Here is a 24,664-nt window from a genome sequence, read left to right as displayed (position 1 = left end):
TCACAAATCAAGAAAATGCACAACTCAATTTACCTTATGAATAGAGTATTAGATTCCAAATTTAGCATGGTAAAAACCCAGTTAGAAAAATCAGAATTTGGCTGAGGTCTGAACCCAGAGAAGAACAACCCATGTTTGTGATTTGTTTCACTCTCACCTTCTTCCTCGGAAATTACGGCAGAAACAACCTTCTCCATGTGGTTCTGATCCTAGGACAAAATAGAAAACACTGGGTACATACACCCTGCTGGAGTAACATAATGTTCCTTCTCAAAAATCTTTAAACCGTGTATCTTGGATACAGAAAGAGGAAAAAATAAACTATCATAAAGTGTTGGGGGAATTCCTCGCTCTAGCCAGATGCTCCACTTTGTGAGAATGAGAGCGCTGGAATCTCTTTTTGAGCAAACCAGTTTATAGAGAATGTGGTTGGGATGAAAGCAAAATGTTACCACCCATCACTGATATGGCAAGAGTCCCCAGAATAAAGAATTTAACAACTTCTCATCTATTCTCTTGCTTATTCTCAGAAGGTTTTGGTGGCATTCGTGGAGGGGTGTGGCTAGCTGTCTTGGAAAAGGCCAGCCTGGACATTATTATGTTAGATCACAAAAAAGGTCAGATATTGGTCGTTTTCTCTGGTTCAGTCTGTGATTGGTTACATGGAGCTTGGCACTCAAGGCAGGGGCTCCTCCCTCTGATGGCAGATGTCCCATCTTCACATTCCGCCCCGGGGCAGAATAAACGCTGGGTCCCACAGACATCCACAAAGTGCACAAAGTACCCTCTTTATGTTGCAGAATTAGAATATTGAGAACAAGATCCTGCACAGTGAGCACCACTGGGGCTTTCATTCTGTTGTCCAGCGTCTTGTCACTTCTTCTAGGAAAGGGAAAGTCTGGGGCTTGGCATTTTCTAGTCTGGATTTCAGTCTGAGGGTAATAGGAGTTCGGAGACTGATCAAAATCTCCCCAGCCTTGAAAACAGAACCGAACGAAAGCTCTTTTTTATGCTAAAGATTTTTTTTAAAAAAAGGAATCTCTCTGGTTTTTGTTCTTAACTGATACGATATGAAGAATTCAGGCTACAGAATATGCTGGTATACTGTGCTTTAGGAGGACACAGTCAGACAGCAAGCCACAACTGTGTGGGGTGTGTGTGTGTGTGTGTGTGTGTGTGTGTGTGCGCGCCCGCGCTCATGCGCGCGCACGCACATTCAAGTTAAGGTTTTTTTTAAAAAAAAAAAAAAAAAAAAGAAGGTTTTTTTAAAAAGCCTTTATTTTTTTATAAAGATTTTTATTTATTTGAGAGAGAGAGAGAGCACAAGCAGGGGGAGCAGCAGAGGAAGAGGGAGAAGCAGACCCCCCCCGCCGAGCAGGGAGCCCGATGCGGGACTCGATCCCAGGACCCTGGAATCATAACCTGAGTCAAAGGCAGACGCTTAACCGACTGAGCCACCCAGGTGCCCCGAGTTAAGAAGTTTCAACTCATCTGTGTTAGCATCCTTTTTACCTGCCCTCACTACTCTCTCTGTTAAGGGTTAGAAGGAAAGAGCATAATCTTTCCTTTTCCAGAAATGAAAAGTAAGTTGGTACCTTTCCCAGTTGAGCCCTTAGGTTGAAATCTAAGAAAGCAGAGAATGTGCGTGCTGTAGTTCCTATGGCAACCCACTGATACATCCTCACACTTTACTTTCAAGACCTTTCCCCCCTCTGTTAAAGGAACAGGGCACTAGGCTCAATTTGCTCAAAAAAGCGAAGTGAAGATATATTTGGATAGCTAGGTCAAAATCGCTTGAAGGATCTTTGTGCAGATTAGTTTATGATTAGTTATTGCTCAAAGAGATTCTCCTGTTGTTTACAAACACCTGAGTCCCCAGCGCTCAGGCCTTTGGTGTTTCTTTGTCTTGACGTGGATAGCGATCCTGTTCTGTGGCCAACATCTGCGCGCACCTTAGGGGCTGGGAAGAGTCTGGCTGGGTTTTCGCCTGGGCACACCTGCAGTTTGTATACACTGGCAGGAAAATTCACACTGTGGAGTGTTTTGTTATGTTCGTTAAGTGATTTATTGGAAGAATAAACTGTTTCTAAACTGTCCTTTATCAGAAAGTGTGCACAGTACCATCTGCCAAGTAACATAATCCCATTGGAATTAAGCAGACAGCCCCTCAGGGACCAGTTGTTTGTGCTGGAGCCTATCCCCTCTGTCTCCTCTCCTGTGGCCTCAGGCAGGGGAGGGCCCTCCCAGGACTGCAACTCCCACCTGCACCAGGGAAGGTGCTCCGGGCTCTCTGGAAATGGACAGGATTGCCCCCCGAGTGCGATTCCAGCAGGAGACAAAGAGGGTGACTGGATAAGCAGAAAGACAAACAGGAAAAGTAATTCACAGCCAGCAGGAGCATCTGCCAGAATCTTACGAGCCAAAAATTCATAGTAACACTGTATGGGTGTTTCTGGATCTTCTGAAGGCTTGAAATTAAATGATGGTAAGCAGCACGAGATACCTGTTAGGGGAGAGTGCAGACTCCTGCAGGTTTTTATCACCAACACACCAATCCATCCAAAGGATCAAGAGCCTGATTGTAAAATTGGTTTTCAAAGTCAGTGGCCCTGGACTAGAGAAACATTTCAGCGTGTGCTGAGCTGACCATGACCACGGACTGTCAGACTTCTCTCAGGCTCCCTTTTATAATGGCACAGACTTGCCCAAGTTATTCTAATGATTAACCAGAGGTGCACATTCGTCTCTTTTAACATGAGTCTCTTAGTCTCAACAGAATTAAAAATACATCTGGAAGCGTCTTAAAATTTAACCAACTCTGTACAAATACAGAATTATATATATGTTTTAAAAAACCTATTGTAAAGAGATCACCATAAAAATTAAAATTAACTGTACTAGCAGCAAAAGATTATAACACTATTTGAGGGGCACCTGGGTGGCTCAGTCATTAAGCGTCTGCCTTCAGCTCAGGTCATGATCTCAGGGTCCTGGGATCGAGCCCCGCATGGGGCTCCCTGCTCTGCGGGAAGCCTGCTTCTCCCTCTCCCACTCCCCCTGCTTGTGTTCCTGCTCTCGCTACCTCTCGCTCTGTCAAATAAATAAATAAAATCTTAAAAAAAAACACAACACTATTTGATTCATTAACGTTAGTGAAGTAAATAGGCTTTTCTTTCCTACTCTGGCTGACTTACTTGAGAACAGTGTTTTCTTTGTCTTAACGATGGTAAAACAAACAAGTTATCTAGTCCTGACTGTGTTCCGGGTAACTGCTCTAAATCCTTTATGGATATTAACTCATTAATCTGCTAAGTAACACTATGAAGCAGCTCCTGTTATGATTCTCTTTCTCCAAATGAGGACACGAAGACATAGGGAGGGTAAGTGACTTGCCCAAGGCCACACAATAGACCTTTACATTTTTTAAGAATCTCAAGAAATCCCCTACTAGGTCAGCAGTAAAACTGGGTTTTCCCCCAACAGAGTCCTTTTCCCTCTGTCCACTGAGCTCGCCTGCCTTCACTGTAATTAGCGATGGTAACAGTAATAGTCATCGCCGTGTATGGGGGGCCTCCTCCTCTGGACTGTGCATAGACTCAGCATTTTAAATGGACGCTCTGCCCTATGAGACGGCGCCTGTCATCTTTACAGATGGGGAAACTAAAGTTGCAGGGGGCAGCTAGCTTGTCCAGGGACAGATAGCAGCGCCGACAGGCCAACAGGAGAGCTCGTGTCCTTTGCCATGACATCAGGCCTTTTTGCCTCATACTTTAAAATTTTATATAAAATCACTTTAGAGTTGCTTATGAGATGCTTGTGAGTTTTGTGGAAGGGGAGCCACGTTCTGAACTTAGGCCAGGTCGGGTCTGGACGGAACGCATGTCAGCGTGAGCCCCACAGAGGGCCCACGCCTGTGCCGGCTGGTCTCCTCATTCCTTCCTGCTGCCAACTCTTAGGAGGTGTGTTCCTGAAAAGAGTTTTGATACGGGAAAGAGAAGCTAGAGCGTTGTTGGAGGACTGCAGAGCCCCTAATAGTCCCTTCGCACAAAAGTACTCCTGTTACATGGACGAAGGAATGACCCACCAGCACATATAAATATGCACCGGGTCATTTTCTTCTTGCCTAATATTTGACGAGCTGGGCAGGGCCCCAGATCAGTTGGGCTTGCCCCCCTCAGGCCCAACACAGGCCAGTCCACAAAGGGTAATATCTGGGCTGCTTTGAAAAGGCTCTGGGAAAGATCACCATTTTCTTTTAAGCTTGTGCAGCAGCTTTTCAATCCTGACTCTTAATGTAATCCTCACCCTCTCTTACTCCTGTAGCCCTAGGGCTCAGTCCTGGGCCCATATATACATAAGGCCAGGGAAAGAGCAAGCAAGAATCTTGCTTCAGCCTCCCTTGCTGCAGCTGTTACAAAGACTGGCATTTCTGGGGCACCCGGGTGGCTCAGTCAGTTAAGCATCCGACTCTTGATTTTGGCTCAGGTCATGGTCTTAGGGTGGTGAGATCAAGCCGCGTGTTGGGCTCCACACTGGGGGTGGAGCCTGCTTAAGATTCTCTCTCCCTCTGCTCCCCCACTCCCATTCTTTCCCTCACTGAAAAAAAAAAAAAAAGATTGGCATTTCTAACAGCTCAACAAGCTGTCTAAGTTTAGTAGGTAAGAGCTTGGTTTTAACCGTTACCTATTAGCATGAAGAGCTAACGCCTCTGTCCACAAATAAACCCTTTTCAAGACCTGAGCTAATTTAGAGAGCCCAGGGTGTCAGAATATCAAGAAAGAGACCTCATTTTTAATGAGCACGTCAAACCAATTCTTCTCTGGTAGAACTTCCAACATATATGGCTACGCTGTGATTTAAGAATGGAATGAGTATTTGCCTGCCTCTAGGACATTTGAAGATACTATCATGAGCCACTGACCTCAGGGACTTTCTGCTTGCTGCCCTGCCAATCCGTCAGAGTCCCAGGAATAAGAGTGCAGGCTGCTGGAGCCTCCCTATCGGGTTGGCCAAGCGAGGGGCCCACCAAAGCAGCAGTGGGATTACATCACGGTTGGAAGTATTAAGCACCCAGAAATTGTCTCTGGCTACTTATCCATTCCACTGTAGTGAGATATATTTTGTCATTTGGAAGGTAGGCTGGAAGTAATCTTAACTAGTAAAATTTCTCCTTGCAGAAAGGTTAGTAGGTGTTGATATATTTCCAGTATCTCGATAGTCATATTCTTCCCGAGTTTTTCATTGCTCTCCCAGTGGAACATAGATCCTTATCCCCATTTTAAAGCTAGGAACCTAAAGCAGGAAGAGTAATTAAAATTCACTTTAACCTTTGTTGGAATTTTACCACCTCCAACTCCTCTTGAACCCTGTTTTTTGTTTTTTGTTTTTTTGTTTTTAAGTAGGCAGGGCTTGAACTCACAACCCTGAGATCAACACCTGAGCTGAGACCAAGAGTCCAATGCCTCTTGCACCAGTTTTAAATAAATCTATTAGAATTTGTTTTTAATTCTCATAGTGTGTTTTCTAGATGACTCGAACGCTTCCACAAATCTGCTTATTTACTTACTATAATCTGTTTATTTTGACTTTTCCCTCTGTGTGTAACTACCCCTCAAGCCATTAACTAGCAATTTGATAGTTGACTTTTGTTATTGAATTTTTTTGGAAAGGATATGCTTATTTATAACCTAGAAGTTTTTTTTCCCTCGTTGCAACTATTTTGGGGACCTTATAACAAAGCACAATAGTGGAAATAATACTTATTTACACATGGAAAACTGTCAGAATTTCCACTGGGACAATAAATTTATGTCTGTGGCAGCAACCTTTTAATAACTTTTAAGTCGTTTTTGTTACATTTTTAGTTTTTTTAATATGTTCTGTTTTGGAAAGGTAACTGCTTAAAGACTGATTTCTTAGTATGATTTTCAGACCAGAAAATATCAATATTTGGAGGTTCTTGATCTAAAACTTGCTTTTCTTGGAAGGGAGCTGCCAGGAATTTCCACTGTAATGCGGAGTAGAGCTGTGCCCTCCTGTTGGTATTGTGAGCTGTTGGAAAATTCTGGTAGAGAATTGGATGCTTTGCTGAGCAAGGATTTTTCCCCCCTCAAAATTTAGGGTAGGTTTTAAAAGCAAAATATCTTTTATAAATGATTAAGCTTTGTTCCTTAAAGGTGTTATCCCTCCTCCTTATCTTTCTTCAGAATTTAACTTGTTGATGAAAAAGATTAATATGTGGGAAATAGTCCATGGTTTGCTAACCACTTTTCCTCAATTAGCAAGATTCATAGTCTAGTTCAGGAAAAGAGACTGTTTTCAATTCTGTGAATACCTTAGTTGAGCAAGTTTCCCAAAATCTGCTGTAGGATAATAGGGCTTAGGTGCAGATTGGACCACCTGATCAAGTACATTTGGGCAATGTTGGGTTGACAATAAGGATGGTTTCCTATAGTGTAGGATTTCTCGGAGGAGGATGGTATGCAGGCATTTGAACGAGAACCCCTTTGCACATGGGAATCATGACTGTAAATATTGTGGCAGCATTCTGCATGGGAAAAGGGGATCCTGGAAATGTCTTCGAGGCATATCTTAGCATATACCATCCTAGTGCCTTGAGCCAGCAGTAAATGAGCTGAACTATATATAGCAAAGTGAGGAGATGTGACAAGCAAGAAAAGTCTTTTTTTTTTAATGAGACATTTAGTGACTTAATTAAGAGTGGCCAAAATAATAATAATGAAAATAGCTAGTGGGAACATAGATAGTTTCCACACCCTTCCTTCTGGAGCCCCCTGTCTCTCTGAGGTTTCTGAGTTGGGCATCACAACCCCGCTAGTGAAAGCCATGCTTGTAGCCCAGCCAAGAACTGTCCTTGTACCCCTCCCAACCTCCTTCCCCCAAATGCTTGGCATCTAGAAACACCCATGGAAAGAAATAGGGTTCTATGACTTCAAAATCAGCAGATAACCAATGAGAAAACCCAGGCAGCCTCACACTGTGTGTCCAGAATCCCGAAGCAGTAAGTTGAATGAAAGAACACCATCAGGCAGGCAGCCTGGGATCACAGCGGGACCCTGGCGAGGCAAACTCCTGGTGAAGCATTCCAGGTGTTTCACTGCCAGATGGGCCAAGCTATGGTATGCTAGATGGAAGAAGTTGTGGTCCTTCCTTGCATGCTACTCTGCTTGAGTCTGATTGGTCCTTGGGTGTTTTCCTGTCCCTCCAGAGAGCAAGCGAAATAAGAAGTTGGCATTTCATGAAGGAGAATGGAGAAGGGGTGGGGTCAGGTATTGGTAAGGGGAGACTGCAGGGTGGGGGTTAGCCATGAGTTCTGTTGGTGTCTGCCTCGTCCTCCCCCCAGGGGCCCAGAGCCACATGGGTGGCCACAGCCTGGTTCAGTGGCTTCCCAGGGCTAACAGTCCATAGGAGGAGTTCTCTCAAACTACAGCTTATAAAGCTTTGTGCAAATTTGAGTTGAAAGAATACTGCTTTTAAATGTACCATCAATAATACTTTTAAATAGTGTACCTTAATGTAAAAAAAAAAAATGCACAAGAGGTCGCCTTATATGACTTTAAAAACAGTTTTACATGTATGGATTTGTCACTTTACGTGTGGTGCAGCATTTGGAACCTTCAAAATTACAGTTTCAGTATTCTACTGATCAAAAAACAGTTATGTCACCTAAAAGTGTTGTCCTTTAAAAGAAAAAGAAAAAGAAAAAAAAAGAACAAATGGAACCACCTCTCCATTAAGGCAGAAAAAAGATCCGACATGAGAGATCTATAGAGTAGCCAACTGACCCAGTTTGCCCACGACTGCAGGGTTTCTGGGGATCTGGGACTTGGAGTGCTAACGCAGGTGGGTCCCAGGCACACCAGGACGGCTGGTGCCTTCCCAGCGCCAAGGGCCAGGCTACATGTGGGGTGAAATGGCGAACCAAACGCACTGTTTCATAGGCAGGGCCAGCTGAAGGCAGGGGCCAGGCAGTTTGAGAAAACAGACCTACAGCCCTGGGATCTTCAATTGCCCTTTGCTGCCGTGTTTGCATTTGCTTTTGTTGTGATCTGTCCATTAGGACCAAATTATTTTTAGGTTTAGCAACGTTGCTTTTTTATCCCCAAGGTTGTATACGGCCCCCTGCTCCCCCGCAACACTCACACTCCCCAACCCACAACATTTAAATATCCCGAGCCATCAGGGAATGTCTTTCCGGCCACCTCCTGCCCCACTGGCCCCGTGGCATGTTTGACTTGGCCTCTTCACTCAGCATGGGGGCTGTGCATTCCTCACCCTCCCATTCGTGCGGTCCCCACCTTCGGTTATTCCAGCCTGGGTGGGTGTGTGTGACCAGGCCAGGGGCAGTGCCAGCACTGGGGGCTAGCTGCAAGGGATGTGTCCTCAGTGTGATACGGCACCGTGTGAGGAAAACACGATCGCCCAACCAACCCCAGGCACAACAGGTTTCGAAGGTTTGGAAGGGCAGCCTCAAATACAGAAAACTCCTGCCTCACAATTCTGCTTCCTATACCCATTTTTAAGAACATGCTTAGTAGTTATCCTTAAGGATGTATTTAGTCTGTCAGGGTGATTTAATGAGACCTATAATGAGGTATTTTTCAACCTAAAACACAGTACTTTCCTCACATTAATTCATCCTTGCATCCATCCTACAGATAAAGAATAGACAGGTGCCTTTTCCAAGTATTGCAAAACCAGGACCGGGAATGAAGCATTCATAATTTCCTGCTTTATATAACATGGTGCTAAGATCATGAAGGATCATTTTAGAGGCAAAGTTGATATTTTCTTGAAGTTATTATTCAATTAGGAGCGAATTCATGAACTTCGATGAAGACACGGTACTTACCTCAGTATGACCTCTTTTATATATCCTGAGGACGGGAAAACAGCCTCCATTTGTCTCAGATCTCTGCCTGAAACACGAGAAATGTGCAACAACTCTTTCTGTGTGATTTGATTTTGCGAGGAGGTTTTTTTCAAAGACTGATTCGTGAGACATGCATGATGTATAATGGTTGCCCAGCACTAGCCTGGCAGAAGTAGATTCTAGATCGTGTGTCAGGCATTCCTGCTGATTTGCTGCACAAGAACAGGCAACATGCCCAAATACGTTCTTCCTAAGCATGAGGTAGTTTGTTTATAAAGTAGAGATTTGACACTTTTCTCCTGTATCTCAGAGAGAAGGCAGTATTATTTGTAGAACTTTGACATTTTTCACTAGAAGCTGAATTCCAACTCTGTAGTATGTTTCGCTTTTGATTATTTAAGTTATTTCTAGAAATCTGACCGCCAAGATTGAGGAAGGAGAACAGAGGTTTTACAGAGTATCATAGTGGTAGTTAAAAATACTGGAAGAATTGGGGAGCCTGGGTGGCTCAGTCAGTTAAGCGTCTGACTCTTGATTTCGGCTAAGGTCATGATCTCAGGGTTATGAGATGGAGCCCTGCAGAGCCTGCTTAAGATTCTCTCCCTCTCCCCCCTGCCCTCCCCCTCATCCCTGCCATCTCTCCCTCTCTAAAAAAATAAAATAAAATACTGAAGAATTAACCTGCGTTCAAGTACTGGCTTTGCCACTTACGAAGGATGTGGTTAACTCACTTAGCTCCACCCAGCCTGCCTTCTCCTCAGTAAAGGGCTGAGAATAAAACATTTTTCATAGGGTCATAATGAATGTTTGACTAGAGAAAACATGTGCTGGTGCTCAGGACAGAGCCTGATACTAAATAAATTGTTCTAGATTCTGTTATTTCTCTTCTTTATAATATACAATAAGAGTCATCAATTAACTAAAACTGTAGTGAAGGACCATGCTTCGATATTGTTTCTTCTGAATGACTGTCCTACAAGGAACTCCCTTGAGTAATTCAGACCTTAAAGGTAGGTACATTTGACTTGGGCAAAGTCATTTGCTAGCTTGGTCTTTTACCTCTGATTTGGATACAGTGCAGGGGATGCACCTTATTTTGATAAACTGATATTTTCCTATAGCATGGCTAGAGTTTGAGCTATGAAATAATTTCACAAGTAAATTTCCCTGTAATGAGATCCTTATGAGAGGGCACATTATTGATGGGTTTTATTTTATGGTATGGCCCAAAGAACTGCAGTAGAGTAAAGACAAGCTTGTTTTTCATAACACATCCATGGGTGGTATCCAAGCCAACCTGTCATGGACAGCTTTATGTCTAATTGTGTGGTAAGGTTACCATGATTGCTTTCTCTAATTGGCATAAAATAGATAGCAGTTCTTAAAGGAAGGTGTTGTCGACATGCCTAGAAACAAGGGGACATGTTTTGTAGTTTGTCTGTAGTTCATATGCTTTATCCCATGCTAGAATGGGCCCACGGGCTATGATCTGAAGTTTGCAGAGTACTGCTCTTTATCCAAACAAATATGGGTCCTTCACCTACCTGGACAGGTTTGGAAACTGTCAGCAATCAAATGACCATTTCAGATTATGGCATTGTCTCCTGAAGGCCTCTGTTCAAATCTCCATTACAATAAAAAGATAATCTGAGGGGAGGAGAACCATGATGTAATGCATCAACTTGCCAAATGATCAACTCTCAGTGAGCAGGATCCCAAGAAAAGTAAGTCCTGGAACAAGAGAAGTTCTGATACAAGGAGAATTAAAACAATGGTCAGAGAATGCATGGACTGTGCCGGATAGGATCCTTAAATTGGGAGGCCTGGGAAGTGGGATGAGCTACAGAAGGAAGCTGAGAGGGCCTTTTTTGACAACCAGCCTTTTTCTCAACTATGCCTGGATGGACCCTACATAACATGCAGGTGAATAATCCCAAAGGTGTATGTGTGATATGCTGCATTTATATTGAAAAGGCAGTGCAGACTAGTGGTTGAGAATACCAACTCTACAACTAGACTGCCATTTTGCACCAGTTCGCCAACTTATCTTGGCTGTCCTTCCACTTTACTTATCTGAAAAAAGAACCTGGATCATAGGGTTGTTGAGAGAATTTAAAGAGCTACTATATGTAAAGTATTTACTATGTATTTACTATATGTAAAGCATTTAGAATACTGTTTGGCACAAGGTAAAAATATTAGCTATTATTGTTACTAAAATGTGTTAGAGTCATGTCTGCAGGAAGGAAAAAGCACGGATTAGGGCCTGCTCACTGCCCGAGCAAACAATGCTGACATCTCAGTCACTTAGCTCAGTAAAAGTTCCTTTCTTGTTTGTGCCACAGACCCTGTCAATGAGGTAGCTCTGCTCCATGCAGATCCAGGAATCTAGGTTCCTTGCATATAATAGTTCCACCATATGCTAGGGTCTCTGAGTGTTTCACTGATTTTCAGCATTCAGATAGCAGGATGGGGAAGAGAAGGTTTGTTTGCTCAGGAGTTCTTAGGAACCAGACCTTCTCCCACATTACACTGGCTTCATTACACAGTAATTACTTCTCTTACATTTCATTGGCCAGAATTGGTCACATGGTCCCACCTAAGTACAGAGGAAACTGGGAAATGTAGTTTAGCTGTGTGCCCAGGAAGCAGAGAAGAACACGGATATTGGTCTGAACATGGATAAACCAATAGCAAATGGGTGATTTTGGCTTTGGTTTGACTTTTGGTTTATAGCTTTCCCATGAAGCATAAACATTTTTTAATAATCGCTGGAGTGGAGGGGGGTGGGAGGGATGGGGTGGCTGGGTGATGGACATTGGGGAGGGTATGTGCTATGGTGAGCACTGTGAATTGTGTAAGACTGATGAACCATAGACCTGTACCCCTGAAACAAATAATACATAATATGTTAATTAAAAAAATAAAAATTAAAAATTAAAAAAAATTTTTTTTAATAATGGGGAAATCTCTCTTGATGAGCAACACTGAAAAATTCTAATGTTCACACAAAACTTCAGCTTTTACTCATTTTTGATAAGATAGTAATAAAAGCTAACACCTATGGAGCATTTACTGTATACCAAAATACTAAGCACTTTATGTGCTTATTTCATCTTAATTAATAAGATGAAATTACTTTATTTAATCCCCACCGTAGCCCTTAGGAGGTAGGTACCAGAATTGTCCACATTCAATGGGTGAATAAACTGATTTCAGAGAAGCTGTTAATCCAGATGAAAAAATATATATATGAATTGACGAAGAATCACAAGATTAACAGAGATCAACAAAATTGCTGGTTTGTCTTTTCCTATAGCCCTTTAATCCATAACGGGACAAAATTTGATAAAGAGTGAATTTATAGTCGTCAACTCTTGTTTTTTACTTCAGGAGACCAAATCCAGACACACAGCCAAACAGACTTAATCCACTCTACCTGATACAGCACCCATTAATTTGTCATGATCTGAGTGGTTTGTCAAGAAAAAGTAATACACGTGGGCATGGAAAAACACACATTGGTGTGTACTTTATCCTTTGGTTTACTTTATTTGCTTAGCTAAACATGCTGTGTTTATTATCAGGTTAACCATGCGTGCATTGCATTAGTCTGGAAAAGCAGCTTTAGTGTCTTAACATCTGATATCCGTTCAGATATTTTTCAAAAAATCAGTTAGGTCCCTTATTTATTGGATCTGCAGTTAATATTTTAATCGTAGAGGTTAAGCAACCTGATGTCACTGATGTGTGCGCTTTAATCTTTTGAGTATAGCATCTAGAGAAAAAAAATAAAATCACAACTCTGTGGCCCTTGTGGGTGGACAGTGTACAGAGCGATTTTTGAGTGAGGTGCTTGTTTCCTTAAGAGATTCTGCCTGACCAGTGAAAATGAGTCAGCTCCCTGCCATTTTTATCAATTCCATGGATTTCAGTTTTCTCTATGGGACTAAGATATGTTTGTAAAAGCAACGAAAAGTTGAGATTTAAACAGATGTCAGATGGAAGCAGCAGATGTGTCATAGTACAAAGGGTTTTGATAGGCCACGGAATAGCTGAGTAATTAGAATGTCTCTACGCCGGCGTATCTACTTCAACATTTTTGGCCAAGCTACAAGACAGTTGGGCGTTTGCCCAGTCGCTCGTGGCCTCATCTGCCTTTTGAAAAGACTCAGTATGGCAGTCACATGAGGAAAGCACCTACTCCTGAATATTGGGCTCTCTGGTCATTAGTGTTGTTTGTTTTTGTTTTTGTTTTTTTTTTCATTGCTGCCTTGTTTGGGTTTTATAAAAACATAAGAAATTAGGCTCACCATCAATTGGTCCGTTGCTAACGGGATATTCCTATGCTTTTCATCTCTAGATCTCAAAGCATTTTCCACTGTGCAAAATGAGAACGTTCCTGATCACATTTGTTCTTCAAAGTCATTTTCATTGAGTTGAGAATGACACTGCTCCCCACCGTGGGGTGTGGAACCACAGCCATGGGTCACAGAGTTGAATGCACAGGCTAGGCTCGAATGAGGGGCTAGGCAGAAAATGAAAGTATCCAAGGCCACCTTCTCAGGCTGTAATACTGGTGATTTAGTAGGGACTTAGGACTTGGGACCTCATTCTGGGGGACCCTTTTGTAACATATCAGGGTCCAAGAGTATCAGCAGTCCCTCATATCAGTTGATTACATGACCTTACAAACCACAGGACTTTTCATTGTGTTTCTTAGCTGGCGTGGTTTGGAAATGACTGCTTATTTTTATAATGAACAACATACCACAGTTGTCCTCATCCCATGAGCTAATATCAAGGGTATTTTTGGTTCTATGGCACGTGGGGCTGTTGTGTTTTAGATTGCACGGCCATGGACACACATTCTCATTCCCTTCCCAACTTAAACGCAGTCCAGTTTTAACATTTTAATAAAAAACCACTTTTTAATATCGGCACTCTTGGACAAATCACCCCTCAGGGCTTCTAGTCCACTTTGGGTTTGGATTGCTGAACAGCAAACCATCTCCAGGCTAAGTCTACTTGGCTCTAATTCTCTCCCCACCCCAATAAGAAATCTGGAGAGGGGGGAGTCTATTTCCCATCACTTTTTAATTTTTTCCTATTTCTATTTCATCAGAACCCATTTTTCCCCCTCTTTTAAGGAAGGATGGTTCTGCTGCTGAAAATAGATCATCTCAGCCTAGTAACCAAGATGTGTTTTCCTTCAGTCAAGGCTGCCTGGAGATTCTGCAGTCTCTTCGTCAGTATAGGATATTCTAGCTACCACCTACTTGTTCAGTGGGTTTCTGTCTGCTGCCTGTTTATCTGGGCGGCGGCAGCACAGGAAGAAAGGAAAGTTTAAATGTGGAAATGACCTCTTATGCGTCAGAGACTATGAACTTGAAAGTCATTTGTTAGTTTTGATCTCTAGCTGGCTTGAAAATAGCTCACTTTTCCTCTCGTGGTCCTCTAGTTCCTGAGTTATTTGCAGGAGGATCTTCCACTCCAACTCCATGATATGATTTTTTCTTGCCATGTAACGTTGGAAAGTGTTCACTTCCACAGCAAATTCTTTTTAAATAGCACCTCTCTTCTTTTTTGAATTATTTTTACTTTTAGTCATTGCTGTTGTTATTCCTGATGTTCTGAGAGATAGACTCACTGACATTCATTCAAATGATCGTGAATGAATCACAGTTCAGAGCATTTAGGACCAATGAAATAAATCAACCGAAGTTATTTTCTTATAATGTAAGTGTAAAATAGCAATACAGATTCAGCTTTCTGACAACCTAGGCGACTGTTTGCATTTATCTCTCAAATTCATACTTTGCCCTTTACAGCAAATATAGTCAATGTCACAAGTGCAGTTGAAAGTTTGGTTTCATTTAGTGTTGTAAAATTTCATAATAGTGTACTTGAATATTACCAAGCCCAGATAACCTCAAATTAATACAGTGTTAGTGGCATTTAATGGCAGGTACTTAAGGCACAAGAAGAGGGCAAAAGTGGTTTTCATGTGTTTCTGGGATTTGCAGATTTGTGGTCATGAAATTTCTGTTGTTTATTAGCAGACTTTTGACTGTTGTGGTTAGCATTGCTTCTGAATACATGCTGTATGTCATGGAAAAAAAAATGGAAGGCCACTACCTTTTTACATATAGTAGAAAGATTATATAACAGAGTTAAATCAGTAGCAGAGCAGATGGGCCCATTGTAGGGTCATTATGTGATTCTGCTGGTAGGCTATTTCTGAAGTGTGAAATATTCATTCTGTTCAGATGGCTAGGAAAAAACAGCCTCCCCCAAAGAACTGTCTAATGCAGCACCATCCAACACAAATGTAATAGGAGCCACATATGCAACTTAAAATTATCTAGTAGCCTCATTTAAAAGGTAAAAAATATAAATAGGTGAAGATAATTTTTGTATATTTTACTTAACCTACTATACCTAAAATGCTATCATTTCAACATATAATCAAAATAAAATCATTAATGAGGGATTTCTTTTTTGTTGTTGTTGCACTAAATCTTTGAAATCCAGTGTGTATTTTACACATATGTTACATCTCAGTTCAGACTGGCCACATGCCAAATGCTCAGGGGCCACATACGGCCAGCAGTTGTTAACTGGAGAGCCCAGGCCTGGTGTTTTCATGCAGTAAGTCTGCTAATGGTTTGGTTGCCACTTTGGGTAGGAGGCAGAAAGAGATCATGAGAAATGTCTGCTCATTTGGAGAAAATGAAATGTCAGTTCATGAAAAGGAAAATGTTGACAAGAAGTTCTGGAAAACATAACTTTACTTCTGAATTGTTTATTTGTACAGGTCAAATGCTGCTCCATAGCAGAGTTGACTTTGTTTTGATGGAAAAAAAAAAAAAAGACCCACTGATCTAATGTTAGTCATTTCCTAAAGGAAATTAAAATTCAACATCATAGAGCCTTAACCTAAAGGATTCCTGTTTGCACACATGTATCTGGGTCTGCTGTTGCCATAGCTACACGATGCCATACGGAAGAATTAAAGACTCCAGTTATAGTCTCAATGCTTTCTTTAGTTATCACATTACTTTTCAGCTAACGGTTGTTTTTATTGTGTTGGGCTTCTTCCCCCCTAAAAAATGTGGAATTTCTGCTTAATGAATGCGTATGTTTTCACTTGGTACGGTCAGTGGGAGAATGACACATTAATGCCATTCCAAATGCTTGAAAGACCTCACTTATAGCAACTATAAGCCCTAATTACCAGAAACGATCAGTGTTAACTCATAACCGGAACCAGTCACAGAGTCTTTATGTGTGGTGATTTTCCACCCTCGATGCTTCCTCTACATTATGGGCTATTTTATGCCATTCCATTTTCAGAGTATAAGAGCTGTTACTGTAATTCTAAGGGAGGTGATAACAAGCTCTGTCTTTGTGGCCAATTAAAAGAGGTGCTGCCAACCAGATGGCCCTCATTCTAAGAAGCTATGACCTTGGAGTTTATTAATGTTGATTGGAGATGGAGGTTGTGCTGGATTATTGTCCTCAAGGGATTCGTAGTAGAGGCATATGCTCAGAATTAATTTCGAATGTCTCTACAAACCCATAAATCTACTATCCTCTTGATGTTGACTCTCATAATGTCTTTACATGCTTTTGAAGTTTAATAACTTAAATTTTTTGTATGGTAGAAACTGACAAAGATTCTCTCATTAACCAAATTGTAGTTAGCCCTCTTTCTCAACCTGGGCCTCGACCCTGACCTTCCATGTCTGTCCTTGCTTCACTGCCTTTAGCAAAGAATCCTGCTATGTCAGTTTAGAGAGAATCCCCCACCCTTGATATCTGATCGCCCTGGAAATCTATCACCCTCCTCGTTCCCCACCCTTGATGGGGGTAAGTGCCTGCCCTCCCTTTAGCAAGAATCTCCCCACCCTTGATGTCATCCACGGACCCCCTCACTCTGCTCATTGGCTCTAAAGCTCCACTCGTCCTTCTTGTATTCAGAGTTGAACTTGCTCTCTCTATCCCCATTGCGATAGTGTTGATCCCCTATTGCAATAGTCCTGAGTAAAGTCTTCTTTATTGTTTTAACGAGTGTCAGAATAACTTTCTTCTTTAACAAAACAATCACCAAGTTGCATAGAAAACTCATGTGTTAAACTTTAGGACAATTTTCTTTTATGATGATACATAGTAAATTCTTATTTCATCCCAACTAAAGAAACACTACTTCAAGCAGGCTAATGTAAAATGTATGGTTAGAATTGAAGTTCATTCTTATTTAGAAAGTTGGTTGCATATTACTGTTACAACATGTAGACATTTTATCATATTTACAACCAAAGTGTAAAAACTGGCCTAAAACTTTACAGAAGGCTTATTCCCAAAATATTGGATCTGCCTAGTCTTAGCTGTTTCTATAGGAGTGGGGTGTTCTCAGTTTATACCGCATTGCTTGGCCCAAAATATGTGGGCACATATCTCCCAGGGATGTTCTCTACTGAGTTGCAAGGTTTTTTGGAGATTAGGCTTAGTTTATTTTAACCTGGTTGCAGGAAGTTAATGGGAGTTTGCATGGACAGTGGCTCTCTCTATGGCAAAAATAAGCGTACTAGGATGAAGGTGATCAAGAATCACATTGTAACCTTAGAATAGCTTCTATCACAGAGAGGATCTGCTTGTGTAAGTGTTGGGCCTCATCGGGAGAGCTTATTTCATGGGAGAGTCCGGACCCACGTTCTGGGCTTTCATGGCGGCATGCCAGCAATATGGTGCCATCTAAGATGTGGACGCACGGACTTGTGTATCCGTCTGTTTCCTGCCAGAATGTCTCTCCTCAGTGTTTAGTCACACATTATGCAAAGGAGAAAAAGCAGAATAACATGAAGTTTTGGTATTTCATTTCTCTGAAGATAACTATGAAGACTCCCCCCAGGGAATCATTTTCCAGAACTAGAGGAGTTCTGTCAAGGACACTGGCCCACAGTGCTCATCTGCGACAGACAAGGGTCCTGCCGGTGTTTGCATCAGTAATTCCCTATTCAGAGTTGAGTTTTATAGTAAAACTACCTTCCATCTCTATGTTAAAACCTCAGTAAGCATGTTCGTTTTTAGAATAAGGTACTTCATGATTCTTAAAAATCAACTTTTTTCGAAAGGACCTCTGCAAAAGCAATTAAATCTAAGTTCTTTGCTAAGGCCTTTGCTGATGGATCCTCCACTAACTGTCCATTGTGTGCATATTTCAACAAGTCATAGACCAGGATGACAGTATTTCAATGAGGCTTATTATTTCTTCATGAAAGAAGCCAGGGCAGAATCGCTCCATTCCCATTGGAGGAGGAGCAACTGTGAAACTAGGTGTTCTAGAGAAGCCACTTAGCTTAGATGCAGCTGTTTACATGAATGTGATCCTTTTTTTGTTTCTGCCTCATTTAAAAAAAAAAAAAAGGCTCAAGGAGGGATACATGGGAGGGGGGCCAATTTTCTCCTGCTCATGGTTCTGCTGGAGAGCATAATGACTTAAATGTGGAGTACGGGCAAACCCAGGCTCTCATGTGAAATAAAGTAGGTGAGGGAAAAAAAGCTACAAGTGTCATCAGGACGCATAATGCATAATGAATCATAACCATGACGGCCGACTAATTGAATAGGTAACTAAATGTACCTAGCTATTGGTTTCTTTAAATCTTGCTCTTCTTACAGCCACTTTTAAATAACCACTGTTATTACAACAGACTTTATTCTTTACAATAGGAGTGTGGATGACACCTCTGTCCAGGTAAAGCTGATCTATGCTAAACGCTGGTGTGACAGGTTGGGTAGCCATGTTTGAGACATGGCATCTACCCAGGACCTTGGCTCTAGACAAAATACCCTGAGGAAATAAGCAACCCTTTGATTCTTCACACTTGTGAATCTAAACACATAAAGTGAGGGCAGGTGTCATGCTTTCTAAAGCCAAATGTCCTCTTGACGATTTCTGTATAGAATAAATAGTGCAAGGGTAGAAGAGGAAGAGGAAGGCTGATTGGACACTCTCTGGTGAAGGTAGAACGTATAACAGGGAGGAGGTTTTGTTCATCACTACAAATGCATTCCATCTCGTGGCAGTTCAGAAAGATCGATGTGCTTTCCTACATCATGTGGGCTCTGTTTTTTCTTTCATTGCTGTCGTCTTGCTGTTCTTATTTTCATCTTTGCATTTCACTCATTCTCACTCATGTTTAACAGTTTCCGTCGTTACTTCCCCTGTATCTTTGCGTCACATGAAGAATTTCACCCCCATCAACCAACACCATGCAGAGTCAGACAGCCTCTGACACATGTAACGCAGGCTGCCAAAATGCACCACAGAAAGCCAAAAACAAGCCGTAAGCTTTGATTCATCATTTCTACCCAACAGTGTCCAATCCTAGATTCTTGCACGATACATCCTTTCCATCTGTCTATTTGGCAAAAACAACAGAAAAATGAGAGCCCGTGTCTAAAGGAATTGAAGCATTTTATCCAGTGAAATACTTGAATTTAGAAAATACCGTGCCACAGAATCATCCAAACCGATTTTCTATTTTTTAGTTTAAAAAAAAAAAAATGTATCCCACAGAAACGTGTGACCATAGGCTTCGGAAAGCCAAGCTCCAGAGAATCTGATACAAGCATGTGTTCCCGGCCCGTGGTCTTTTCTTTCTTCACATCCCAGATGAGTGTTTTTCTTTTCCCTGTGGGAGAGTTTGTTTTGCCATCACGTTGCCTACTGGCCAAAGCTCGTGGCTTGAAGGGTTGACTGCCCTGCCTCTTGGTTGGGTGAATTTTTGAGAAGCTTTTCTTGGTGCGAGACCAGCCTGTTACAGAGGCTTCACCGAGGAGCAGTCAGGTGACCCGGCTCCAAGAAAGATGGCAAAGACGCTTGCACCCCGTGAAAACATTGACGCATCAATAAAAACGGTTTGTGAGAGAATAGATCTGGAGAAAGGAGTCATCCACAAGACTTTTCCATCCTTATAAGATGGTCATGATGTAGTCTCACTTCTAAATGTGACAGTTTTCCCATCTGAACCATTTCCTTCCTCTCGTGCTGGGCCCTGTTCCTTTCTTATGCTCCACGTCCCTCTCTGGTGCTAAATCATATCATTGGGAGTGAAAGCATTGTGAGAAAAAAATCACCAATGCATCTACTTGCGGTTTAGAAGAAATGAAACTTAGACTCATTTAAAGTAGCTCTGAGGCACCTGGCTGGCTCCGTCGGTAGAGCATGTGACTCTGGATCTCCAGGTTGTGAGTTCCAGCCCCATGTTGGCTATAGGGATTACTTAAAAAAAAAAAAAAAAAAATCTTAAAAAATAAAAATAAAGTAGCTCCTTTCTCTTAGAGCTTCTAACCCAACCCTCTTTTATTTTGCTTATAAGGTGATTTGGTGAAGGTAACACATTCAGATATGGCAGGTCCAGAAGTAGAATGTCCTCTCTTAATTAAGACAATCATCTCGTGGGGCACCTGGCTGGCTTAGTCAGTAGAACATGCGACTCTTGATCTTGGGGTCATGGCTGGAAACCAGGACTGGGGAGCCTAGTAAATGGGACATGCAAACAGGAAAATGTAGGGACCAGAACTTTGAATTGGCCATTTGCAACGATAACCCATCCACCTTGAGCAGCAATTGGCTTACTAGCCAGAGCATTTGATCTTTACCTTAAGAACCTGAGCAAGCTGGTTTTTAGAGTGTTTCAGCTGAATCAGGCAAACATTCAGAGCCCTTTCCAACTTGTGTTTAGCAGTATTTGGTCTCTGCACTGGGTGTCTCTGGGCTCTTTGATACTCTGTCTGCCTTTTAGTCCCTGTCTCTGTGGGACCACTTGATGTTCCTTTTACTGTTTGTCTGGAAATGGCCAAGCTGTGGTTATTATCTTATAAATAAGGAATACTGCCTGGTAGAAGCTAATGGATACTTTGTCATCCATGAAAACTGACTTAGACACAAGAAACAAAGAACTAGCACATCTCTCAGGAAGTGCAGAACCTATGGGGCTCCCTGGAAATCATGTGGATTTGGAGTCATGTGGAAAATCAAGATCTCTCATAGTTTTATAATGATCTGTAGGAGGAAGTACATGGTAAAATAATTAAGACTGCAAATGACAAGAATGACTATGAATGAGAAAGTTCAAGGCCGTGGCTGTGTTCTTATGACTCACACATATGCATGCACACACACATCCACATGCATACATACAGATTAGCGTCATCCTGGGCAACTGTGAACTAGTGAATTTATGGGGGGAAGATCCCAGCATGATGGGCATCAATTTTGTAAATCCTCACATGGGGCGCAACCCAGGAGACTTGTAATTTCTCTTGAACACACCAGCCCAGAGGTCATGCTCAGCCCAGTAGGAATCATTAGGTAGAGGATATTGAAATTGAAACAGAAAATACTCCCTTACTTTTATAGAAAGCCACAGAACTAGAATATCGAGTGTAGTTTGTCTACATAGAATTGCAGAATTTCCAGAAAGGGCCAAGTGAAATGTTCAAAGGGACAGATAAGATGCTGGTGTGTAAAAGCATACTTCAAAGGCCAGGACTCTTCAAACTAGAAAGGCCAACACTCTGTTAAATATCCTGGTTCTGTTTTCACATGTAGGTGAGTAAAACCGTCCTTGTTTAGTAGACATTGGCATTCTGGAATTAGGACACCCCCTGTGAAATTTGAAGGGAGTAATATTTTACGTAGAGAGGAGAGGGAGCAAGGGAGAGAAAGAACTGGATAGGCAACTATTAGTGAACTTTATGACCCCAGGAAATGTTGTGGGCTGAATGTATGAGCTGCTCAGAGAAACTCTTAGATGGATAAATCCAAGGTATATCCTTGAGTCTTAGTCAAGGAATGCCATAAAATGCACCTTGGTGTTGAGTTTTTTGTTGTTTTTTTTTTTAAAGGAGCTGACTTAATCCATCCACCTTGGGATCCATTTATTTACATGTTTAGATACCTGATATCTGTCAGAAGCAGGCCTAGTACATTGACTGATCTCACACACACACAAAGGCCACACATGCATTCTTTTGCCCTCATATCATTTGTGATCTACTGGAGTAGGCAAACAAACAATTTTATAAAGCTCTGTGTGAATGGAATCATTGTCATGCAGGGACTGACAATTGTCTATGGAAACAACACTGAAAAAGGAGTAATTGCTTCTGATGTGAGAGAGGGGAATGTCATCTCAAGGACCTTCACACCTGACCTTCACCTTGAAGGCTCGGTGGGACTGGGGTAAAGGGGAAAGTAGGAGGGTTGAGAGTCTGGCCTGAGGAATATGTCCAAGCCAAGTAGAAGGGAAGTGTGATGCTCAGGGGCTGGTGAGCAGTCAGGGAGAGCTGGAACATGAGGTGCAGAGAAAGACAGTGGAGAAGAAGCTGGAAAAGAATGTGGCACAAATCGTCCACAGATAGGAGTTTAGACTTAAGTTGTAGGCAATGGGAGTCCTTAACGGGTGTTGCAAATGGAAGTGGCATGGTCTTGTCCGTGTTTTAAGACCAGGACTGTGGAGCAGTGTGGAGAAGCAGCTGGGGAGCTGGGAGAGTCAAGGTGGATTGATGCGCTGTGGCAGAGACACTGATGGGCCCAAGTACCAGGAAAGCTCAGTCTCTGGACCAGGCCCCACCCAAGGTCCACAGGGAGGATCCAGGAATTGGTGGTCATCTGGCCTGCGTAGATGCACATCCTCTTCTCACTGGGAGTTTCCAGGATGGTTCGGAGCTTTGTGATCACCTTAATCCTACAAAGCTGAGGATGGTGTTACACATTTTGATTTAATTTAATTGTTCTTTCTTCTTGTGACTCTTCTGTACTTACATTTGGCCCAAAATAACTCTCTAATAACCACACGAACTTAACATCTTCTTTAGAGAATTCAGGTGTTCGTTGGCATTACTAATCTGCATAGTATTTTTGCCAAAATTCACATTCTCTGAGTATCTATGGACCTATTTTTGTCAACATCTTGTAATGTGCTAAGACCATTACATGCACTGAAAAGTGGGTTATGCTAATAGCCATATGTAAACATGACAAGGATGATTACACCGAATCAAAATAAACCCCAGCACTTTGCATGTGCTGTGTGCACAGCACTCGATTCTTGCCGTGCTGTATTCATGTGGGTTGTATTGCATGTGTCAAAACAGACATTTCCCCATCGGACTGGCAGCTGCTTGAGGGCAGGGAGCAGGACTGTTGTGACGGCCACAAGACTATCATGATCAGGGAGAGAGATCAAGCCCAACTCCGAATACAGCAAAGACAAGTGGCGCTTTATAGCCAATGAGCAGAGGCAGGGGTCAGTGCCTAGAAATCGCTAAGAGGAAGCATCAGGGATAGGGGCATTCTTGCTAAACCAGCCTACCAGGATTCTTGCCAAAGGCAGGCCAAGGGCCTAGACGTCCAAGGTCGAGGATGAGGAACTGAATAGATATTAAGGGAGATCAGATATCAAGGCTGAACAATTCTCTCTAAACCACCGTGCTGCAAATGGACTAGGCAGGCCAAAACCAAGACCCAAGGTCAATGAGGCCTAGTCCAGAAGAGGGCTCAGAGGTGCCTGATTAATGCTGAGTCAAGGAGAGTCTTGTTTGTTGTATTAAAATTGGAAAACATGCAGTGTTATGTATGTGGGGCGAGAACATCTGTAATGCTTTTGTGCAGTTTGATTCCAGACCAAGAGGCATCACTAGAGATTTTTGTGTACCAGTCAAGGGGGCTCTTGGGGAAGGAGGTGGCTAATACATTAATGTGGGCAAAGGAAAGGCCCAAACTTCTTGGGGCTCTATTTGGTTTATTTTTAAAAAGGCAAATATTCTGAACAGAAAAAAACTACTGTCGGGATCAAATGATTAAAAGTATCTAGTCAAGAATTTTATGGAAAGAAATATATAAATATAGAGAGAGAAAGGACTATGATGGTACCGTGAATTGAACTAAAAAAAAAAATGATTTTCTATATTCAGACTTGGAAAGGGTTTCTAATGGGCCACAGTGGTACCATGTACTTTTCCTGTTGGTCTTCAGACATGAAGAACTAAGGATAGAAGAAAAAATGAATAAGATGGATAACATCGAGCACAGACTCTATGAAAAGCAGCGGTCTATTCCAGCCCCAGGGCCTGGCTGCCCCAGCTGGTTGTATTGTTTAGCTTGAAAATGGGATCATCACAGGCAAGAATTTGTTTTGCAGAAAGCAGGAACTTACAGAAAGTGGTAAAAGTTCCTCTTTGCATTAGACCCTAGGACTACAAAGGAAAGGAGTTTCCTCTGACATAGAAATGTATTCAAATGTTAAGAAACTGAAAAGTCAGTGGTTTGAAAATCAGAGTTTCAATATTTTTTTACTGTTTTATCACACAAGGTTCATGGCTTGCATTTGGGGGACAATGTGTAACATAGTCAGAATGTTGTTAAGCTGTTAGTTTGAAAGGCACACACTCACAGGACCATTCAAAAGGACCTCCGGTAAACCAGCAATCCAGCTCCCCAGGGACCCCCATGTGGTTGCACGTGTAATGTGACTGGTCTGGGTGGTCAGCAGAGCCGTCAGAGAAGAGCACTAGCTTCTAGGTCCCCAGGTTTCTCTTTGTCCCTTCTCTGTCTCTGGTCTGTCATTATTGGTCAGCTGTGTCTTTTTCTTCCGTATGAGTAAGGACATGGAGTGTCTGAGCTTATTGCATTGGCAGAACGGAGACTTTGGAAAGCCAAGTAACTGTTTTGTTACCGAAGTGAAGTGTCCGAATGCA

General features: G+C 42.2%; 1 protein-coding gene across 2 annotated transcripts in view; it reads left to right on the top strand.

The window, feature by feature from the left end:
- The window catches only part of ANKH (ANKH inorganic pyrophosphate transport regulator), a 128,991-nt gene that overhangs the window by 22,537 nt on the left and 81,790 nt on the right, over positions 1–24,664 (top strand). The window contains exon 1 of one of the 2 annotated variants that reach the window (XM_078066583.1): positions 9,737–9,903. The exons of the other annotated variant lie outside the window; for it this stretch is intronic. The gene's annotated coding sequence lies outside the window, so the exon portion shown is untranslated. Of the gene's footprint in view, positions 1–9,736; positions 9,904–24,664 lie in introns of those variants that run through there. 2 annotated transcript variants of the gene reach the window in all.

Source organism: Halichoerus grypus, chromosome 2 (assembly GCF_964656455.1).
Source record: "Halichoerus grypus chromosome 2, mHalGry1.hap1.1, whole genome shotgun sequence".
Taxonomy (NCBI): domain Eukaryota; kingdom Metazoa; phylum Chordata; class Mammalia; order Carnivora; family Phocidae; genus Halichoerus; species Halichoerus grypus.
This window is presented reverse-complemented; position numbering and strand designations above follow the sequence as displayed.